Source organism: Canis lupus, chromosome 24, assembly GCF_011100685.1.
Source record: "Canis lupus familiaris isolate Mischka breed German Shepherd chromosome 24, alternate assembly UU_Cfam_GSD_1.0, whole genome shotgun sequence".
NCBI lineage: Eukaryota > Metazoa > Chordata > Mammalia > Carnivora > Canidae > Canis > Canis lupus.
In genome coordinates, this window is record NC_049245.1 from 12536221 (window position 1) to 12559224 (window position 23004).

The 23004-nt window shown below is 38.9% G+C and overlaps 1 protein-coding gene and 1 long non-coding RNA gene across 11 annotated transcripts in view; one reads left to right on the forward strand and one right to left on the reverse strand.

The window, feature by feature from the left end:
* Positions 1 to 6289, reverse strand: part of SNAP25 (synaptosome associated protein 25) — a 78522-nt gene extending 72233 nt beyond the window's left edge. Inside the window, exon 1 of one of the 3 annotated variants that reach the window (XM_038571625.1) lies at positions 6126 to 6289. The gene's annotated coding sequence lies outside the window, so the exon portion shown is untranslated. Of the gene's footprint in view, positions 1 to 5942; positions 5985 to 6125 lie in introns of those variants that run through there. The other 2 variants (XM_038571623.1, XM_038571624.1) reach the window with 2 other exon arrangements.
* The window catches only part of LOC106557702, a 130446-nt gene continuing 112999 nt past the window's right edge, over positions 5558 to 23004 (forward strand). For all 8 annotated transcript variants that reach the window (XR_005377591.1, XR_005377594.1, XR_005377595.1 and 5 more), the window contains exon 1: positions 5558 to 5853. This is a non-coding gene — a long non-coding RNA (uncharacterized LOC106557702). The remainder of the gene's footprint in view (positions 5854 to 23004) is intronic.

The window sequence follows — 23004 nt, forward strand, 5'->3', positions numbered from 1 at the left end:
AGTACTTAAGAGCTCACAGACTCTATGAAAGTGTTTTCTTTTTCTAAGTGGCAGAGGAAGAAAGTAGAGAAATGAAAAAAATAGTATCTAATAAATTTCTTTAAGTCCAACATGGGAGATCATGAAAAGGGGTCTAGAAAAGGATTTAAAACAACAACAACAACAACAACCAGTTAATTAGGAGGAAAAAGACTTATAAAAATGTTTAGGCAGGTTGTAGGATATAGTCTGTGCCAGGCAGCAATAAATCTGATTGGGAAGGATCAAAGATACCCAAATCACTGACGGCTCAGATCAGGACTTTTAGGAAAAACCCAGGATTTCTTAAGTCTGAGTGTAAAGACTTCAGAAAGATGATGTCAAAGAAATTATTGGGAGGCAGGAAAGAAAAAGAGAAGAGGAAGAAAGAGATTGAGGAGGAGGGAGGCTGTGAATATAAATTAATCTTTTAATGGGGGAGGGAGTCAGATCAGGTACTGAAACAGTATTAAGGCAATTCTCAGCCTGAGATCAACAGATCACTGGACCCAAACCTATTATCCAGAGTTTTCAGCACTGATTTCATTAACTTCTCAATGGTAGAGATATTGGAAAATATTAGCCCAGTTCTGTCATTCTACAGATGAACAAACTGAGTTCAACAGTGGTTGAGTGACTCGTTTAAAGATAGTATGATTCCCAAACAAGAAATTACAAGTAGATTCTTTTGGGCTAGAACCAGATCTCCTGGCTCCTGATTACCATCATGCCCTGAAGCCCAACTGAGGAAGAAAACATATTGGAAAAGAAACCATGTACATTCTCTGTGCCTGATTAACCAATATGAAAAATGTAGAAGATGCAAGAGGTCACATAATAGTTAATAGCTTAGTCTCTGGACTCAGTACTTGCATTTAAATCCTGGCTCTGTTCTGTGATCTTAGGCAAGTTTCTTAGTCTTTCTTTCCCTCAATTTACTCATCTTTAGAATGGAAATAATAATAGTACCCTGATTACAGGGATGTTATGAAGATTCAGTGAATTAGTACAGGTAAAAACTTTTAGAATTAGTGGCTCACTCTTCTCCCCCATAGGCCTATTCTGATTAATTTCTGCTTTAGATAACTCTGTTCTTCTAAATCAGATCTATGACTTACTAAATGTTATCTAATATCATATGTGAACCCATCCTATCACTATGGTTTGCATCATCCATTTAGAAATCAGAAACTGGTTGTACTTTTGCGTGAAGTGCTTCGAAATCCTTGTGAAGAAAATTATGTAGAAATAAGTAGCTATTATCGTTATAGCAATGATAGTAATTCTGACACTGCAGCTTGTGTTCTCTGGAAATTTCTCTGAAATCTCTTTCTTCTTTTACAACTAATTGTTTTTTAAAACTCTTCCTTCACTTACCATGTCCTGCTTCCTCAATGCTATGTGGTATCTATCTCTTCTCTCCCTCTTGATACTTGGAAGGCCCCCTGAATTCAGTTTAATAACCTACTCTGAAACGTCACTATTTCCAAATTTCCTCCAGGGAATCATCTTGGAAATCAACATATTATCCTAAGGATGTCTCACCTGCCAGTGTTTTGGTGAAGAACAGATGAGGATAGTCCCTTGACACTTCCTAGTGAGAACTGAAATAGCAACAAGATCTATGTCTGCAATTGCCATTTATTCCTCCACATGAAGCCACTGACTATTTCAGTTCAGCAGGGCTGACAGCATTTGGAATTTTGAAGCTCTGCTGTGAGAGTAGTAACCACAAGATTAAAAATGAAATAGGTATAATTCAGACCTCGAGCTAGCCCTGGAGTGAGGGTACTCAGCAAAGTCAGCTAGGATGGAAGGAAAAAAAATATGATATTCCATCCACTTCACCTCAGTTTTCCCAAATTTTACTATATATATATATATATATATATATATATATATATTTTTTTTTTTTTTTTTTTTTTTTTCAGTTTTAGCTACTTGGGGTTGATTGTATGTGTCATGCTGCCTGAAACATGCACAGAAAAACTGGCATCTATTTTCATCCATCCAGCCAGTGTATTTGACAATGCAGAATACTCGGAGGCAAGAGAGTGTTCCACATGTTTATCATTCAAGTGTACCTTCTGGGTACCTCTCATTTCTGGATTCTTGACCTGCTTTTTAATCTTTCTGGTAGGTGCTCATCTTGAATAATTTGTTCTAGTCAATACTAAAAATTTGAAACTTACAATTAACTTCCTGGTAGGACTCATAAGTCCATGTGTATCCTGAGAAGAGATTCTAAAAGATGCCTAAATGAGGATTAATTTTTTTTCTTCTAATTAATCATCCTTTATACCAATTAACTCCCCTTTATTTCTGGAAGAAGGCAAATATAATCCAATCTGAGAATAGCAGTTCTCAGATTTTTTTTTTTTTTTTCGTTCTCAGATGTTAAAAAGGACCCGGTTACTTTATTGTATCAGCTTCTGCTCTGAAGTCAACTTTAGAAAATAAAGCACTAAATCATCAAATTGGTATTCAAGGCCTTTCATAGAAGGCTTCAGGTCTCTGTTCCAGCATATTCCTCAGCATAAGCTCCCACTACCCAAATGGATGGATATTTGCTGTCCATAACTTGGGCTTGCCTTACTTGTAATTCTGCCTATATTATAACTACTCAGCAGATCTCTCCCACTTCAACCTCCAAAAGCCAGTTGAAGTCCTGCCTCACTGCTCAAATCTTTCTAGTCCAATGCAATATTGTCCTCCTTAGGATCTACCCTCCTTATTTCTGGTAACATTCATTGGGCAAATTATCATGTATTCCCTTAATGATTTTTCTTCCACTGTTTCATTGCATTTCATTCTGGTATTATTTGTTAATTTTTGTTGTTTATTGTTTTTACTAAGATTACTACCGGCTAAACTTACTGAGGTCAAAGACCATATAAGCATGAGACTTTATATCCTCTATGGGGTTCATTTATGTATCTGGTGCTCACTGATTGGTCAATATCTTCCTATCAGGTTGGTCCTTGCTGACAAGGGATGACACTGCAGAAATGTATCTACGCTGAAGCTGACAACACCAATTTTCTTACCTTTATAGAATTGAAAAGCATTTGCATAATATGAGAAAAATAGTTTATTCATAGTACATCATATAAAAAGCAGATTTATCTATTTTTATCCTTCATGTCTCCTCTCTCAACCTCTTTCTCAAGTTATCTCTCATTCTACTAATCATCAAAACCTACATGTTCTGCTGAAGGCTGCCTGCTATGGGAAGAGGTGCTACTGGCAGAAATATGTCTTTTGGCTGATAACCATCACTCTGGGGTTAACACCTAGAATTTAGGAATGTGTTTAGACAAGCTAATTAAGAAGCAGTTTATTGTGTCTGTACATGTGTGGTTGTGCATGTTTAACAAAGTAGGAATAAAATTGTAAATTCCTGCGGGATTTTACCATGGAGAGGTTAAGATTATAAATTGTTTCGTATTCTGAATGCCGAAGTGATAATGCAGAAAATGCCAATGCACAAACAAGCAGGTACCATCAGAGGATCTACGTGAATGTTTCCTGGCACATCCTTATGTCCATCTGCTCCTGCCTCTTCTTGCCGTATTGCCCTGGATGTTTAAAATTTAAAATAGAAAATCTCTTCATTTTTTCCCGAAAAATTTAACATTCAATAACATGAATGTTAAATTCATGCTTCAATTATGTTTTTCTTTAATTTCTCAGTAAGCTGTTCTAGAATTAGCTCCGTAATTGTGCACATTGCCACTTCTTTCCAGATCTTTACCCTTTGCCAGCTTCACTGCAGTCTTCTACCTCCACCCCCCTAACCCCCATTTCCCCCAGTCTTCCACTAGCAAACAAACCCAGCAGTAATTACTAATGTCCAAGCACGTAATTCTGGCACCGTTAGGATTTTTTTTTTTTTTTTTGACGCAACTACGCAGAGCTGTCTGGACATGCAGCATGAAGTCAAAGCATTTTTAAAGACTCCTACCCATCTTTTCTCCCCTCCTCCTATCACTAAAACACAGTTGTTTATTTCGTTTGCGGATTGCAAGGTTATAAAATTCTTCCATGGAGTTACATAGCCCTGAATATTAATTTTACACCCATATACAGTAACAGATAAATATGTACTTATATGGAAACACATAGGTTATCCATAAAATTGAAAAACATTAGGAAATAAATAGCTAGGAATGAAAGTACCTCCTCTATATGGACAGGACCATTTTAGCAGCTCTAGTATAGAAATCATTGGAGTTATGACTAACAAAAACAATCCAAGATCTTAATGTGAGGCTTTTCAAAAGATCATGACAGTGTTTCTTTTAATGCGTTGCATAGATTCCTACATATGACGCTGTTACTCTTATTTAACAACTATTCAAATAGTACAGTTTTGCGCCTGGTATTTTATGACAATTTTAGTTATATCAAACAACAGGAAATATTCCTTGGTAATTTTTGTTCACTCAGAGGCCCCAAGGCTCAGAGTAGAAAATGATTAAAGTACTTATCACTGTCTCAGCAAAATCCCGCAGTGCCGTAATAGAAATTGCAGTAGATCTTTAGGTCAGAGTCCAGTTTCAGTCTAACACCTGCATGACCCTGAAGGACATAGTTGGATTTTGAGGAAAACCAGTCTTAATAATGTCCAGATCAGAAACTATCGGCCTGAGATAACCAATGTTCATAGGAAACACTTCCACTCCCTCTGAAACCATGGCAAAAGAGATTAAATCTATACCTTGTAGGACCTGTAATATTTCTGAGATGTATTTTTGTGAGTGTGTGCTTATGTACATGCCTAATTACAAGGATGGGAGAGAAGGAAGAAGAGGGCTTCATTCTTAAAGTTGATTCTGCTTAGTTTAACTATATATATATATATATATATATATATATATATATATCAAATAGAAATATATACAGAAATATATTACTCCTGTAAACAGATCATTTTGGTATCTTCATATATACCTCATTCATGCCCACCCAAGGTCTGCAGACAAATATACTCTGTGTTAAAAACAAAACCAAACAAAACCCTTGATATCTGACTGGAGGATGAAGCAGATTTTTCTTAAAAATGTGTTTACTTTCTACTTAAGAAAAAGGGACGAGGGCAACATGAGAAGTCTATAAGTAGACTTATTTCTTTTTTAAGCTATGCGGGAGCTGAGGATGGGAGCAGGTAATTGCCTGCAAAGCAGTCCTACGGCAGGATTTATTTTTTTCTTTTTTAAAATTGTTAACCTACTACGTCTTCTCTATCAGGGAGTCTCTCTGTGAGACCGAGGTCTCAGAGAGGCAATTTGGCCTCCAGCCCTGACCGGCAGCTCTGGCCAGGCAGCTCTGCGGCAGGTAGATGCGGCGAGGCTGCCGGGCCGCTCTCCGCGGTGCTGAAAGGTCGCGGGCGCCCGCGAGGGGCCTGGGCATCGCTGTCCAGGGTGCTGACTGCGGGCCGCCGCAGTCCCCGAGGCGAGCCCACCCCCGCCAGCCCTCCGCAGAGCCCTCCCACACAGCATGACCCGCCCGCCTCCCGCCAGCCTGCAGTCGACGGGGAGCAGGCGGCATAAATCAAGTCCGCGGGGCATGGAGGCTGCTGCCGCTGCTGCAGCTCGGCTTGCCCGGGGCGGGAACTCCCCCTTCTCTCGCCTCCCCAGCGCCCACGACCTGCCTTCTCCCTAATTCTTCGCTGGATAATAGCGCCTGAACGACAATAGTCAAAATAACAGGGTCAGAACGACAGAGTTTGTTTTGGTCTACCGGGGGAAAAAAAAAATCAAAAAACCAGCAGCCTAAACATCTCTGAAAACTGCATCGCAAAATGGAAGAGAGTCCCACTACTGTTTCGAAAGAGTAAGTTATTATTCGGCATGTATCCTTGCGCTTCCTCCCCATCGCTCCATCTGCAGTGTCCCCATTCCTCCCTTCCCCAGGCGGCTCACCTCGAAAATACTTTATAAAGCCCCTAGACCGGAGCTATCCCGACGCGCACACACGGCATACCGCACCCTAGGTGCACAAATACTTGTATTTGCCCACGCTCACTTGGTCTCCTCGGCTGTGGTCCCCTCTGGGTATGCAGCCATCCAAAACCAGAACCACGACCTGAGGTGGAGGCTCCTTACCTTGGCTTCTGCAGAGGGTGGTGTTCGCCTGGCCCCTCGCAGGGTGCAAGTGTGGAGGAGCCGCCAAGCCGGGAGGGAAGGAGAGACAGCGCCTGACCTCTCCGAGGTTTCGTCTTCAATGCAACGTGAGCTCTGCCCTCATCAAAGATGGCCGTCCCTTTTGACGTCAGCAGCTTTTAATAGCCCTCTCCAGGAGGGGCGGGGAGGAAGTGTGCCGCGGGGAGCGCGGGGGGAGGATGGAGGTGGGAGGTGGGCGGTGGGAGGGGCGGAGCCGAGTTGTGCGGACCGCTTGACTCAGCTCCCTGTGCGCTTTCCTGCAAACCTTTGTATTTCAGTCTTTTATAAACACCTGAATGAGGCGATTCTTATGACTCCATCTTAACACCCGGTGTCGGGCAAATACATTTATCTCGCGACTAGTTTTCTGATATTCTTTGTGTGTGTGTATGTATATATGTTATCTGTGTGTGCCTATATTGTGTCATATCTGCGACATATATGCGATTATATAGAATTTCCCCTCCCCCTGCTGAGTTGTCTTTGGTTGAGTCATAGAAGGGGAGGGGAAGGCAGAAGAGTAGAAGTGGGGGAGGTAGTCGAGGGGATTTCAGCTGCAATTCGCTTTTTCTAAGGAAGCGGCTCCGAAGGGGCATCCCTGTCAGCCCTCACCAGCTCCATATATGGCCAGGCTACGTGGGCTGCTATTTTTATGAGTGATTTCTTCATTTTATCAAAGCAGCACCCAGCGTTTAGAGTTTGCATTAATGTGGTCAGTTGGGGAGGCAGACGCGTACACGTTATTTTAAAGTACGTCAGAGCAATTATCTCTGAGAGATACAGAATGAATTGGGCGGAGGGGGAGGGAGGGGTAGTTAACCTAACCAGCGTGGGTTTCCTGGAGTTCAAGGCTTGGAGTTGAGAGTTATTTGCTGAGGGCAAACTAGATGACGCTGTTTTCGGTTAAATATGCAACCAGAACCTGGGGTTTTATGTTGGGTTTCTTAGGAATAGTTCACGGAAGCGCGCACAGACCTTATGGAACCATCCAGACTTCCAAGGGGAGTGGGGAAGGCTGAGGATTCCAGGATCTCTGGGACGCTACAGAATTTTGGTGGTTCATTCCATGTGCAAACCTGGGTACCAGTCGAGGCTAGCCGGGGTGGGGGGGGGGAGTGCTCTGATGCTTAAAACGGCGTGGGCGAGAAAGGCTACCTGTGCTGGTCATATGAGAGATTAAAAATAATAACCATAAGGGAATAATCCTAACTGTCCTCCTTTGTTGTGCATTAGGCACCGAGGGAGGGCGGGTGGTGGGCTATGCAAATGGTTGCGCGGCGGCAGCCTCTCGGATGATTCACAGGTGTTGGGGAGGCTGTCGCGGGGCTCCGCGGGGAGGGCGAGCTGGAGAGCGCGTGGGAGGTGGGGGACCTCGGCTGAGGAACTGTTTGTACTTTTCCGGGAAGGATGCGATTAGAAGTCGTGCCTCGCAATGTTAAAACTCGATGGCCTCTTTCAGGCGATGGAAAATCCTTGTCTCGGGTCCGGAAAAACAAGGCACAATCCCCAACCCTGCCAACACACACACACACACGCACACACACACGCGCGCACACACGCGCGCACACACGCACACCCGCGCTCTGGCCTGAGAGCCAGGCTCAAGTTTTTAACTGCAAGCTAAAATTGGAGACAATCCCGGGAAAGGAAAAGAAGAAAGCAGAGTTGTAAAGGGGACGTTTAGAGCCAGCAGAGCTTTAAGAATTTAATAAAGGATGCTTTTAATTGAAATAAGTAGAAGGCAATGTTTGTTGAGGATTCCCTGACCCAAGGATATTTTGAAATATTGATATTTTTAATAATAATTAACAAATAGTGTTTGGATTTTTATTAAAGCAGGATTCCTAAAACAAGGAATGTTGCTGAAATTTGTTTACTTAAATACTTATTAAACATTTAAGATTCTTATACAATAAAGAAGAAAAAGATCTGCATGGTCCTTAGATCCTTAATTGCCAATAAAACTCCTGGCAATGGTTCTCACTTTCATTATAAAGCAAGCTGGGGTGGGCTGAGAGAAGTGGTGGCAAATACAGAGTCACTACAAAATCCTTTATAGTCAGAATTTTGTTTTTTCCAAAATGTGACACTTATTTAGCATGTGGAAGTTTCTTGGAGAAAAGCCTGCAGTGGAGAGAAATAAAATATGTGTATGGTCCTCAGACTAAAGTCATTCATGCAGAAAGTTTTGTGAAAGAATGAAGGAGGTGGAGGATTTCCCAGATAAATAAATAATTAATAAATAAATAAATAAATAAATAAATAAATAAAAATTAATCACTGATGTAGGTGGTTCATCCTGCAGGCAAAAGTTATGTGGCAGTCACTGGGGAAGATTGGCTCGGTATCCTGAATTTTCAACTGCTGATGCCCCACACTGACATCTTTAAATATTACACGTAAGAGGAGAGAGTCAGACTGATTCAAAGCTTCACAGAAAATACCACAGGCCCAAAGGATTATCTCGTGGTGGTGGCAGCATTTTCCACTTTCCTGTGCTTATGCTGAAAATGACACTGTTTAGGAGTTTTTTCATCTTGCTCTGGGAAAGATAGCAGAGTCTAATTTGAGAAACCGGAACACTGGATAAATATAAGTCTACTAAGGATGACCAGATAGCCCTAAATGTATTTTAAATATGATAATGAGATTTTTCCCCTAGGGTTTATTCATTGCTTCATTAAAAAAAAAAAAATCCATAGCCATCCTTGCCAGTAGGAAACCAGCAGATTCAAGTTATTCAGGCTCTATAAAGACCTAAACCACACAAAGAAGGAAGATGATGGAAAATTTGCTTTGAAATGATTCAGCTGCCTATGAGTTATTTCCACAAAGAACCAACATGTAGAGTAACTAATCCTTAGGAACCCATTTGATGAGTAATGTGAAAATTACCTGCTCTGCTGGATGGATATTTACACTATGCTAATTCAGTCTCTGAAAACTTTTACTAGTGCATGCCCCAAAGTATTCTAGTTTGTAATAGTTCCAGATCCAGGTATTTAGCTTGTATTTCCCAGGTAAGGTGCAAGATGCATGATTGACTGAAAAATGATGACTTCAAAAAGTATAATAACAAAAATTTATTTTTAAAAATTTATTTTCATTTATTTGGGGTGGAGAGGGGCAGAGCAAGAGGAAAAGAGAAACCCAAGCAGACTCCATGCTCAGTGAGAAGCTCAATACAGGGATTCCATCCTAAGACCCTGAGATCATGACCTGAGCCAAAACCAATAGTCAGATGGCTTAACCAACTGCACCCCCAGGCACCCCAATAAGTTTTCACAAAACTTTCTATCATATGTTCTTTCCAAAGTCCATTTTGCAAGTAGTTTAGCTACTTACTCAGCTCAGAAACCCCCTCTCCAAGGTCCACCTTTGGTATATGCATGACACCCTATAACGATATTTCAAAAACACCATGAGGGCACAAGGCTTGGGCACAGGAATATGCAATTTGACAAATCAACTGTTTTGATTCCTTGGTTTTCTTTCCACATGGCTTGTTTACCACTTTTTCTTTAAATGTTCTTCTAGCCCTTAACCCAGCCCCCACCCCATCTACAGGTAGTGAATGAATAGTACCTAGTGAAAGCTTAGATGCTCCCCCATCTAAACTCCCCCAATTTTCCTTGTTCCCTAAAGCCACTAAGGTAGGGACGTATCTTGTGAGAGGTAGAAAAAGAACCAGGAATATCCGTTTCTGTTTCTGGCTTGCTATGGAGAGAAGAAATAAAACTATACACCCAGAGTTTTAAATCACACTTTGGTTTTTACTAAGAAAAGCACTGTAGGAAAGGAGGAGAGTGCCCATTAGCCAGAGGCTAGGTGCTTCCACACTCCTGTTCCTTAATGCATCAAAATTATAGGCTCTCTTTTGTACATGGATGCATCCTAGAACCCTCTCCAATGCCAAGACATGGCTGTGGTCAAGTAGGAAGGAAGAACTCGTGTCGTCAGTCAGGGATAGAAAGAAGGAGAGCATGGTAGTCAAAATTAGGAAACCTTAAAAAGGCTATTTGGGAGGGATCACAGAATTCCTTTGGTGAATCTTTTCAGAATCTTCTTGTTCTGTCAGCTGTCTGTACCTCAGTTATCTCATAGGTAAAATGGGGACAATAACTATAACCAACTCACAAGGAAATCGTGAAGCACTTAGAATCATCATGTCTGACACCATGAAACATTGGTTAAATAAATCAAATCGATCAATTTGATGAGACTTTTAACTTTCTCTAAGTAGTGACACATAACTCTGCTGCATTAATATGGAGAGTCGTTTTTTTTTTTTTTCATTAGCTTCTAACTAGATATGTATAATTTAATTCCTCTGGGCCTTGGTTTCTTTATCTGTATTCATTCATTCATTGACTCAACATCTAATAAATGGTACAGCTGGTATTTGAACCCCATGGCCCAAGTTCATAATTGTCATGCTTTAGTACAGACTCTTCTAGCACCATCAGTTTATCCCCTCTCTATTAGTCAGGGTACTCCAGAGAAAAGGAAACAGAACCAATAGAATATATACGCACATACATACACACACATATACTCTCTCAGTATATATATGTACAAAAAGACTTATTATATGCTCACATGATTATGGAAGCTGATAAGCCTCAACATCTTTAGGGTGAGTCACAGGCTGGAGATCCAGTAGAGCCAATAGTGTAGTAAGTCCAAAGGCCAGCAGGCTTGAGACCCAGGAAAAGCAGTTGTTTCAGTTTGAAAATGAAGGCGGGAAAAAGCCAGTGTCCTAGTTTAAAGCGTTCAGGCTGAAGGAACTCTCCACTCTCCGTTACTCAGGGGAGATTCAGACTTTTTATTCTATTTAGGCCTTTAGCTGATTGGATGTGGCCCACCACATTAGGAAGGGTAATCTGCTTTAGTCAGTCTACTGATTTAAATATTAATTTTATCCAAAGACATTCTCACAGAAATACCCAGAATAATGTTTGACCAAATATCTGGGCACCCCATGGCCCAGACATATTGACCCATAAAATCAACTATCACATCCTCCTTTGACAGCTAACCTCTCTGCCTCAACATATTGTGGCTTATGTATGACATTTTTCATTAGCAGCCTCAGGGTCCATTTGCTGATGGGATCACTGACTACAAGGCTTGGTTGGGGTGAATTCCAAAAAAGGGATCTAGGCTGGCAAGATGATTACTTGGAATAAACAGAAACAACATAGTCAAAGGGAAAGAGTGCCAAGTACGGTTCCAGAGGGATCGGAGGGGATTCCAAGGAGGGAATTCAGAGATCAATACCACATAAGTAGCATAAATCAGAATTGGGTCAAGATGATGCACTCAAAATACGCTTGAAAGAGTCAGCCAGGGAGGTCAGAACAGAACAGCAAGGTTGATCACTGTTTTTGAGGGAATGATAAGAGACCTTAAATAGAAACTTACTCAAGGAGCCAAACTCTGGCAATTAAAATCAGGTTGAGATGGGTTGAGGTGAATAACAGATATGTCTGGGAAGAGACAAAGGATATCTGGAATGATTCTGTCAGCCTTGGTCATGAAAGGCAATGCCACTCTGCCAGCTAACAGGCACCAGAGCATTTTCTTCACTCTACTATCTCAGCGAGTAGCATCAGTGATCTCTTGGTCATATCTAATGGACTTCCCATGTTTATTTTTTTTGTAAGTTTAAGGACACTATATATGTTTTTAAGATTTTATTTATTCATTCATGAGAGACACACAGAGAGAGGCAGAGACACAGGCAGAGGGAGAAGCAGGCTCCTCAGAGGGAGCCCAATGCAGGACTCGATCCCAGACCCTGGGATCACACCCTGAGTCAAAGGCAGGCGCTCAACTGCTGAGCCACTCAAACATCCCTGGACTTCCCATGTTTCTAAACCTCTGGCTTCACTTGACACTCTTTATGACTCATTCCATTTCTGAAAGTGCTGTATGAAGTGGCCTTACCTCTGGTTCTCTCCCTTGTCCTCATTTTCCATAGCAGATGAGTTGAAGCAACCAAATTGTGATGCAGAGCAGGTGAAGCTGTACATTTCCCTGAGCCCCACACAAGCCCTCTGGAAGCTCCATTTGTCCAGGAATGCGTCCTGACTCTCTACCATGAAAACTTCTCTACTCTAAGCCAAAGAGTAGAAAATTTAGCAGCTTGTATTTGTATAGCCTTGTACAAATGATAAAATATGATCACACACATGGTCTCATTTTATTCTCACAATTCTCTGAGATATGTGTAAAATAATTATTTTAATTTTAAAATAATACATGAGAATTCCGGTTTTTCCAGACTCCTGTACTCTCCATTGTACATAAAGAGAACCCAATGTCTTATTCCTTCCTCCACATATTGTATTAAAAGAATGTGACTCAAATCCTTGAGTTTAACCATTGTCTGTATATGTATGACTGTTAATTTTGTATTACCAGTCCCATCTTCTCTCATGAGCTTCAGAGTCATATTCTTAGCCTCTTACTGAATACTCAGATTTCAGGATCAAGGCATCCTCAAACCGAACACATATATGCCTCAGTTGATTTCCTCCACTCTTCTTCATCTCTTACATTCTTAATTAACAATCTCAGCAGGTGTCCTGTTGGCTAAATTAGCACTCAAAAACATCTTTGTTTAATTCTCCTTTTCTGGCTTTTCTTCATCTCCCCACCTCTGGACTGGGTCATGTACCTTTTCTCCTCTCTATGCACTCATTTCTTGGTGTTTTATCTAGTTCTAGAATCTCAAATAGCATCTATCTATTAATGCTCTCATATTTACACATTCAGCCCTGATTTATCTCTTAAATTCTGGTTGGTCCATTCAACTTCCAACTCAATCCCTGCTTTAAATATAAAGCAAATAGGGCAGCCTGGGTGGCTCAGCGGTTTAGTGCTGCCTTCAGCCCAGGGCATGATCCTGGAGACCTGGGATCAAGTCCCACATCGGGCTCCCTGCATAGAGCCTGCTTCTCCCTCTGCCTGTGTTTCTGCCTCTCTCCTCTCTCTGTGACTATCATGAATGAATAAATAAAAAGTCTTTTAAAAAAATAAATAAATATAAAGCAAATATGGATATAAAACCTAGCATGTACCAAGTGGAATTTGTGGTTTTTAACTCCAAAATGGGTCCCTTCCTCATTTTCCTATATTTATAAATGGCAACTACATTCACCTATTTCCTCACGATGAAAATCTTGTCTTATTTCACTGGTCTCTTTCATGTACATCTCACCTATGAGCAAACATTGCTCTATTTTAAATACATTTTCTAAACCCAACCACTTCTTAACTTCCACAGTTGAAGCCACCTTCATCTTTCACTTGGGCTATTACAGTAGCCTCCTGATTTGCTCTCTAGTCCTGATTTCTTCACATGGCTACCATGATGGCACTTCTAAAAAATAAATCTTTTAAAAAAATGTTTAATGGTTCCTATCACATTAAGAAGTCTTTGTCCTAACCTATAAGATCAGGCTTCTGGCCACTTCTCCAAATTCATTTCCCCACACTCTCTCTCTACTTACACCATTACAATCATACTAACCTTCTTATTCATTGTACAGTCAAATACAGTTCCACCTCAGGACCTTTGCATTTGCTATTACCTTTACCTGAAACACTCTCCCCCAGATCATCTCATATCTAACTTCTTCAAATGTTTCTTTTTCAAATGAGTCTTCTCTGAGAATCCAAGCTAGCTAACCTTGTGAACCTTCAATTCACTAACATTCTTTATTCCCTTACCTTGAATTATTTTTCTTCATAACACTTTCTCCCTTCGACATTATATATTTGTTTATATATGTGATATATATAAGCATATATATAGGTAACAATTTTCAATGACAGTAGCTTTTCCTTTGGGTATTTTTTGTTTCTAAATAGTATGCAGACATTGTTAATTCTTGATTCATAAAATAGACGATCATTTGACTTATTGTTATGACCAATGATAATCAAGTTCTCTTATATTGCCCCTTTCCTTCTCCCTATCATCTCAATGACTTTTTATTAAATAACTACTCAGTTATTAATAAGAATAGGTTAGCATTGTTCACTGATAAATTAATCCCACATAATGAGTATGCTGCTTCTTTTGCATAATTTCCCACTTTACTTGGAGAAGATTTTAAGAACTTCTATAGAGGACAAAAAGATGGTTGCTTACAAAGAAACAAAAATCACATCAACATTCAACTTCTTATCAGCAAATATAGACAGTAGGGGTCAATGGAATAAATTTTGAAGTGTTAGAAGAAAAATAAGTTGCAATCTGTAAATATGTATTAAGCCCAATGTTGATAAAGAATTAAAGGCAAAATAAAGACATTTCCAGACATACACAGAATCAGGAAGTTTACTTCCTATGCACTCTGTCTACAAATAAAAACATTTTCTGGGGATTATATGCCAGCAAAACAACAATCCACAAAATCCAGGAAGCCTAGGGATATAATAAATGTTAGAAATAACATAGGATTTCTTTCCCAGGATCAAAGCTAGGAAGCAAGTATAGAAATAAATCAGTAAAAATTAGATCAATTAACAAATAGTGTAATTTAAAAGGTGTATTCGTCTGATAAGATTGATCTCTTTGAGCAGCAATAAAATTTTAAAATGTCCTATAAATGCTAGGAAAAACAAGCTATCCCCATTTTTGGTCCCAATATGACACAATTTTGAGCGATTCTTGATGGAGCTTAAGGAAGGAGCTTCCATCTATCCCTTGTGCTTAATTATTTTCTTTGTGTGAAGATTTGGTGTCATAGGAATACTTAAAGACTCACTACTTGGTTCTACAGTAAATAGTATTCATATAATCATGATGCTATAAATGCCATTTATTGATTTTTAAAGTTTATAATCAAGCTGTAGGTCAAGCACAAGAGACTTCACTATGTTTTCCTAACAGAATATGAATGTTATGAGCTCTCACCTATAAAAGTGATGGTAGAACTGTCAGAATGTGGTAGTTAAAGGAGGAACTGATGAAGGGACAAGGTAGAGAGGTGTCATTTAATATACAAGCCCCAATTAACTCATTTTCTATGGTAAAGATTTAATAGAATTAGCATAAAGTTGATAGAAGAAAGAAATAAATTTTAATCATATATGATTATATATAAAATTATAAAGTTAATTGACAGAAAACCAAAATTTGGTAAAAAAAAAAAAAAAAAAGAGGGTTTGAGTATTTGAATAAGAAAGACCCAATTAGATCATGTCCTAATCTTTAATAAAAGAGAGTTAATACATTTTATTCAAAGTTCATAAATCAAAAAGAAATAGAAGTGTATATTAAAATTAAAGTTATAAACACCAAGAACTTAAAACTGAAAATAGTTACTTTGGAGAAGAATAAAAACTAAGATGTACGCTTTTATTTTTTAATTTTTAAATATGACTTTATTAATCTTCTTTAAAAAATAGAGATAGCAAAATTATAAAATTATTTCAAAACACTTTTAAGAAGGCATACTTGGTTTGGGTGGGCTTCAATGTTCTACCTACATTGACTACCTTATAATGTCTTGGCAATTATAAAAACTTGCTTGCCCAGTCTGTTAAAATTGTATTTCTTTTTGTAGTGAAGAGCAAAAAAGAATACTGAAATGTATTTTTAACTCTTTTGCTTTTCTGGGTAATGCTGGAGAGAGTCTAGATTAAGATTGAAAAATGAGATGTAAAAAAAAAAAGAAAAATGAGATGTGAGAGCTAACATCTGGGCAGGAGGCCTGTTGGAGTCAACATTTCAATAATATAATTGTGTTTATGGCAGAGCCACTTTTGTGATGGTGGGGTAAGGACTTCCAAAATTTGTTCCTCCATAAAAGCAATGAAATCATTGGCAAAAATTGTCAAAACCAATTTTTTTTTTTTTTTTAGAACTGTGGAAATTAACTAAAGGCTTGCAACAATTTGAGAGCATTTATTTGAGAAAAATGGCTAGATCTAGGTAAGAACAGCAAATTTCATACCATTTAACTTTTTCTATATCTACTCCCCTTCCTCACTTCTGTGGTAGCCTTGAAAACCTAGAAGCCTAGAAGACAATGGAGGGGAGTTTAATTGGTTTGGAGGTCTCCAGAAGCCCCATCCAAAGAGAATTGTCTCTACCTGTTTGAAAGTTCCCTGGAAGCTACCACTTGCAGCCCTTCTCTTTGATATGACTCAGAACTCAGGGCCAACAGTGTTTTCTCCAGGGCATTTGTCAAAAACAATCAGCAGCAAATGTTTAACATAGCAGCCGCCTGAGGCAGTATTGATAATAGTTGGGGCAAACCACGTGCTGACAAAAATACTTAAAAGGAAATCCTGAGAAATAAGATGTGCACAGGGGCTTTGAAAAACTCCCATACATTCCTGGGAATCTAGAAATTCATACAGATGCACATGCCCAGGAAAGATCAGAGAAGGTACTATTTTCTGCATGACCTTGAGATTCTGCAAAAGCAGAAAGTAAGGACCAGGGCAATGTTGTAAACTGCCTGCTAGAGTGTTGAAACACTACCCTAGCACACCAACAGAGCTTCTATGCAAAGATTGTGAGGATTTTTGGTTCCAGGCATTTAAGGAAATCTCTCCACTCATTAGCTGATCACTATGTTAGCTGAGCAGAGACTTCAGGCCACACACAACAAAGAATACACACTTTACAGAAGTAGTTTAGAAAAGTCATCAAACTAACAAACAGTGGCTGTAATAAATGCTGGGGGTGGTGGTGGCAGAATCTGATTTCCAGAGTAGCCACATTATATTACTTTAAATGTACAGTTTTTAACTAAATATTGAAATATGCAAAGAAATATGGCCCATAAGCAGAAGAAAAACCATCAAGAGAAACTTACCATGAGGACACCTAGATATGGGACCAACCGGACAAAAAATTTAAATTAGTGATTATCACTATATCAAGAACTAAAAGAACTTATGTCTAAGGAACTAAAAGAAAATACTAGAAAAATGACTCAAACAAATACTGAATATCAATAAAGAGATAGATATTATTTTTAGAAAGAACTAAATAGAAATTCCAGAGCTTGAAATTATAATAACTGAAATAAAAAATTCACTAGAGAAGGGCAAGAGTAGATTTAAGCTGGCTAAAGAAAGAACTAGAAAATTTAAAGGTAGGTCAATTAAGATTATTCAGTCTGAGAAATAGAAAGAAAAAATAATTTAACAGAGGGGTGCCTGGGTGGCTCAGTCATTTAAGCATCTGCCCTCAGCTCAGGTCATGATCCCAGGGTCCTGGGATGGAGCCCCATGTTGGGCTTCCTGTTAAGTGGGTAGTCTGTTTATCCCTGCCCCTCCCCCACTCCCACTCGTGGTCTCTCTCTCAAATGGATAAATTAAAAAACTATCTTTAAAAAAATTAGCAGAACCTCAAAGGCAAGTGGGACACCACGAAGCATACCAAATATACCTAAAGGGAATACAAGAAAGTGAGGAAAGAAAGGGATAGAAAAAATATTTGAAGGAATAATGGTCAAAACTTCCCAAATTTGGGGAAATTACATTAATGTAAATATTTAAGGAACTTAATGAACTCCCAGTAGGAAAACTCAAGGAGAGTCCCACTTGCATATATCGTGATCAAACTATCAAAAGGCACAAAGAAAAATCTTGAAAATAGTAAGCTAGAAGTGATTCATCACATACAAGGGATCCTGAATAAGATTAACAGCTGATTTTTCATCACAAACCATGGAGGCTATGATATGATATATTCAAAATGATGAAAGAAAAAGACTGCCAACCAAGAATTCTATATTAGTAAAACTATCTTTCAAAAAGAAATTAAGACATTCCTAGATAACAACAACAACTGAGAAAATTTGTTGCTAGCAGAACTGCTTCAAATGAAATATTTAACTATAGGGTAACCACTAAGAAAACAACTAGAAAAATACAGTATAAGAAAAAAATGACAATGAAATTAGAATGGTACACTAAAAAATATCTAACAGAAAAGAAGGCAGTTGGAGGAGTAGAGGAAAAAGACATAAGACATATCGAAGACAAATAGCAAAAGGGCAGACATAAATCCTACCTTATCAGTTGTATTAAATGTAAATGGATAAAATGCTCTAATCAAAAGGTAGAGATTGGTCAAATTGTTCAAATACCCCCAACTGCCTACAAGAGACCTATTTTATAGCCAAAGATATAAACAGGTTGAAAATAAAAAAGACAGAAAAAGATAAACAATGCAAACAAACATAAGAGAACTGGACTGACCATACTAATAACAGATAAAATAGATTTTCAGACAACTGTTGTTACTAGAGACAAAGAAGGAAGGACATTTTAGAATAATTAAAATGTCAATTGTTCAAGAAGACATAATAATACATCACAGAAGAACCACAAATAGATTGAAGGGAGAAATAAATAATTCAACAATATTAGTTGGAGAATTCAATACCCCACTTTCAATAAGGATGGAAGACCTTAATAGAAGATTAAGTTTCAAAGACTTGAACAACACTAAAACACACTAAAACCTAACAGATTTCCATATGATATTCTACCCAACAATAGCAGAATACACATTCATCCTAAGTGTACATCACTTTCTTTTCTGTGCATATATGTCCAAATCTTTCTCTGCCTCTCTTTTGTAAGGGTACATGAAGCCTGATTTCATTTAAGCCTCATCCTAGATAATCTAGGATAATCTCATCTCGAGATCTTCAATTTAATTAATCACATCTGCAAGACCCTTCCTAAAAATGAAATCATATTTACATTTTCCAGAAATTAGAACCTGATATCATTGGGAAACATCATTTGGCTTACTAGACAAAGCTGTTAAAAAACTCATGCTTGGGTACCATTTCCAGAAATTCTGATTTCATTGGGTTGAAGTGAGCCCTGGATATTGATAAGGTTTTCAAAACTTCCCAAATATATCCAGCATTTCAAACCATTACTGTGGGTAAGACTTAGATGAACTGATGAATAGGAGTTATCTTGTTTATTTCTTTTTGGTTCATTTATCCACTCAATCCTTTAATAAATCTCTTTCTCCTTTCAACATGGTAGTGGAGCTAATCTGTTGCCATGGTAGCTTCTACTAAGAATGGATTGTCAGGTAGCTAATTCATATTAAATTCATATTAATTCATGTTCACCATGCTAAAAAGATCGTAGTAATTTAATAAACAACTAAGGTAGGGTTTCAGACACATTGTCTGGTGTTTAAAGAAATCTCATGAGGAAAGAACGGACAGTATAGAGAGCTGCAGTGTATCATGGAAATCACTCTAGACAGGGATCAGGATTTATTTTTATTTATTTAACAGACATATATAAAATGTTATATGTTGCTGGTATAATTTAAACACTTTACAGATTTACTTTCCTACAGCATCATGAAGTTTGTACTATTTTAATGTCCACTGAACAAATGAGTAAACTGAGACAAAGAACTGTTACGGATCTTCCCAAGGACACCCATTAATAAGTGCCTAGGCAGCCCAGCTCCAGAGCAACAGTGTCCAAACACTACCTGCTGTTCTTTTGTACCTTCTCAGCACTACTGTATCTTCTCACATCTGTTCTGCTGTAACTGCACTGTGTGGTGTTTTGAAAACCTGTTCACCTCTCTGGGCTTGTTTTCTCAATTATAAAATAAAAATAGTTTCTAGTTGGAAGTGGATATCATTCTACACACAGAGTCCAACCAATTGCTTTCTAACTGATAGAGGCATTCTTTAATTTTTCTGCCCCTTGCTTTTCCTATTAATCTGTATGTTAGGCTGTCCCAGTCTGTTTGAGCTAAGGACACGAAAAACATGAGTATCTTAGAAAGTCCAGGCTGGAGTAAATCTCTGAAATAGTCTGGTCTGTTCATTTCACAGGTGAGAAAACTGAGACAGAGGAAGAACTATAAGACTAGTCTTCTAACTTCCAGGCAGTTACTTCTACCACTTATGTACATGAATTACTAGAGATTTGTAAGATGCAAATTATGTTTGGCAGGCCTGTGGTGGTGCCTGAAATTCTGCATTTCTAACAAGATCTTAGGTGATGCTGATGCCACTGGTCCACACCCTGAATAGTGAAGTTCTAGATAGAACCTAAGACTTCAGGTCTATGTTACTCTTGGAAAGAATTAGGTCTGCCCAAATCTCTAGAGACATGACCAGCATTATCTCATGATAATTAGGCTTGTGATCATGGTGACAAGTACAATTACAAACATTTTGTAATTTGGAAGTTGGAAAATGACCATGTCACAGGTGATAAGGAACAGAAGAGAGAGTGGAAGCTGAGAGATGAGGACTTGTTTGGGATCAGCAAGATTGGAAAATAGGGTAGCTTTGTATATGTGGATTATGTCACTTGCAAGCTATAGAAATCCAAAAAAATTTTAAAGATTTTATTTATTTATTCATGAGAGACACAGAGAAAGAGAAAAGCAGAGACACAGGCAGAGCAAGAAGCAGGCTCCATGCAGGGAGCCCGATGTGGGACTTGATCCTGGGACTCCAGAACCACATGTTGAACCACCTAGGCATCCCTAGAAATCCAAATTATAATAATTTAGGCAAAAAGGGGAACATATTAACACATAATTAAAGAGTCTAGGGTTAGATCTGGGCTTCAAGCAAAGCTGGATTCAGGTGCTCAAATAATGTCATTAAAAATGTATCTCCTATCTTCCATGCTCTGACTTCGTTCTCAGATAGACTCCACCAGCTGTGGTCAACAGTGGAAAAGAACACGCTACTTTCCCAATAGTTTCAACAAATATCCCTGACAATTCTTTTCATTGGCCATTTCCAGGTTATATACTTCTTCCAGAACCAGTCACTGTGGCTGAAAGGGTATTGTGCTCTAACTGGGTAACCTGGATCAAATGTCCATTCCCAGAACCATGATAAATCCCATCCAAAACACATGGCCTGGGAATTGGGGAGGAGAGTTGTCTCAGAGTGAGGTCGACAGGAAGGGAAATGCACATGGAGTAAGCAAAAATAATTGATGCTGATTCTAGAGAGTAAGACCAGTTGAGTAACTGAAGGTGTTAAGAGCTTGGCTGGGAGGTCAGAGACTCAGCAAGGTGCTGGGCCTTGAAGCGTTAACTCCTACTAGCATGAATCCACCTATGGATGCTATTTCAATGGCATGATTCTATTTTGATTCTTGTTAAAGAAGTGCTTCCTAAGGGTGTCTGTGTGGTTCACTTGAGTAAGTGTGAGACTCTTGGTTTCCACTCAGATCATGATCTCAGGATTGTGAGATTGAGAGCCCCACATAGGGCTCCATGCTTAGTGCAGAGTTTGCTTGAGATTCTCTCCATCTCCCTCTGCTTCTCTGTCCCTTTCCCCCAGTGCATGTGCAACATCCCCCCCACCCTGCCTCAAATAAAATAAATAAAATCTCTAAAAAGAAAGAAGTGTTTTTTAGAATCTGATTCAGGAGGTCTAGGGTGGAGCCCAAGAATCCACATTTCTAACAAACTCCCAAGTGATGTTAATGTTAGCATATCTAGTTCATGGACTAAATTTTGGTGTGGCACTGTATTGAAGTATCAACTTCAATCTTCTCTAACTTTGGTGTATTCCCAAGCTTGAGTGCCCTTCCTTTGAAGTGATAGGGACTAGATGCTTCTTAGGAAGCTTCTTCCTGCTGTTAGTCATCTCTCTCAGGGATAACACGGAGATGGAGGCAGTCTTTCTGTCAGAATCATGGGCTTGCTCATTTCCCTACTGCAGGCCTATACAGATTTAAGGCATTGAATCAAAGAAGGTCCCTGGCATAGGGTTCAGGGAAGGTTCATTTGCTGGCTTATGGTCAGCATTTCATTCAATAAAGAAGCCAGAGACTACTCCATTTCCTGCTGCTCACTTACTGTTCTTTGGCCATAGACTAGAGAGATTTGCTAAGCCTAGATGACTGCAATTGCATGAGTGGGCCCTGCTGAGGCCAATGGAAATGAACAGAACTCCCTAGTTGACTCATAGGTTGACAAGATATACCAAATGGTAGTTTATGGGCCACTGAGGTTTGCAAGACCTCGTCATTGTGACATTAGATTACTAAAAGACTATGTGAACTTGGGCAAATTTTTAACTCTTTCCAAATCTCTTCCTTTGTAAAATGAGGGTAAACTTACATAGAATTACATGAGTCTTAAGTAAAGTATATGAAAAACTTAACACAGTATTCCAGTAAGTGGCAGAATTAGAACTACAGTTTGCTGGCTCAGAAAACCTTATGGAGAAAGAAATATCTTTGTAGAATAAAGAAGAGACAATGTGAGTCAGAAGAGAGAAAGAAACAGTGATCTCTGCTTGGTACCAAGGCACTTTCCAGTGTCCTTTAATATATTTTATAGCATTGTATTTTTCCTACCAACTTATGTGCTAAGTTTTATTATTCCCTTTTTTCAGAAAAGTATTTATTTATTCATGAGAGACACAGAGAGTTGCAGAGACATAGGCAGAGGGAGAAGCAGTCTCCCTGCGGGGAGCCTGATGTGGGACTCGATCCCAGGATCCCAGGATCACACCCTGAACAGAACACAGATGCTCAACCACTGAGCCAATCAGGTGCTCCTATTCCCTTTTTTATGGATGAGGAAATCATGACTCCGAAAAGTGTTGACTTTAACATTTTTATTTAACATTTTTGAACACTTTACAGGTTACAGATGTAAAAGATTTAATTTTAAAAGAGCTGACTTTTGTTAGTCAGATGGCTGGTAGTGATGGTGCTGGGCTGTAAACCTTAGGTCTTTCCCATTCTAATGACCTTGCTCTTTCTACTGTGAAAACCTAATCAATTAGAGTTTTTATGAAAATATTGTATAAAGAAC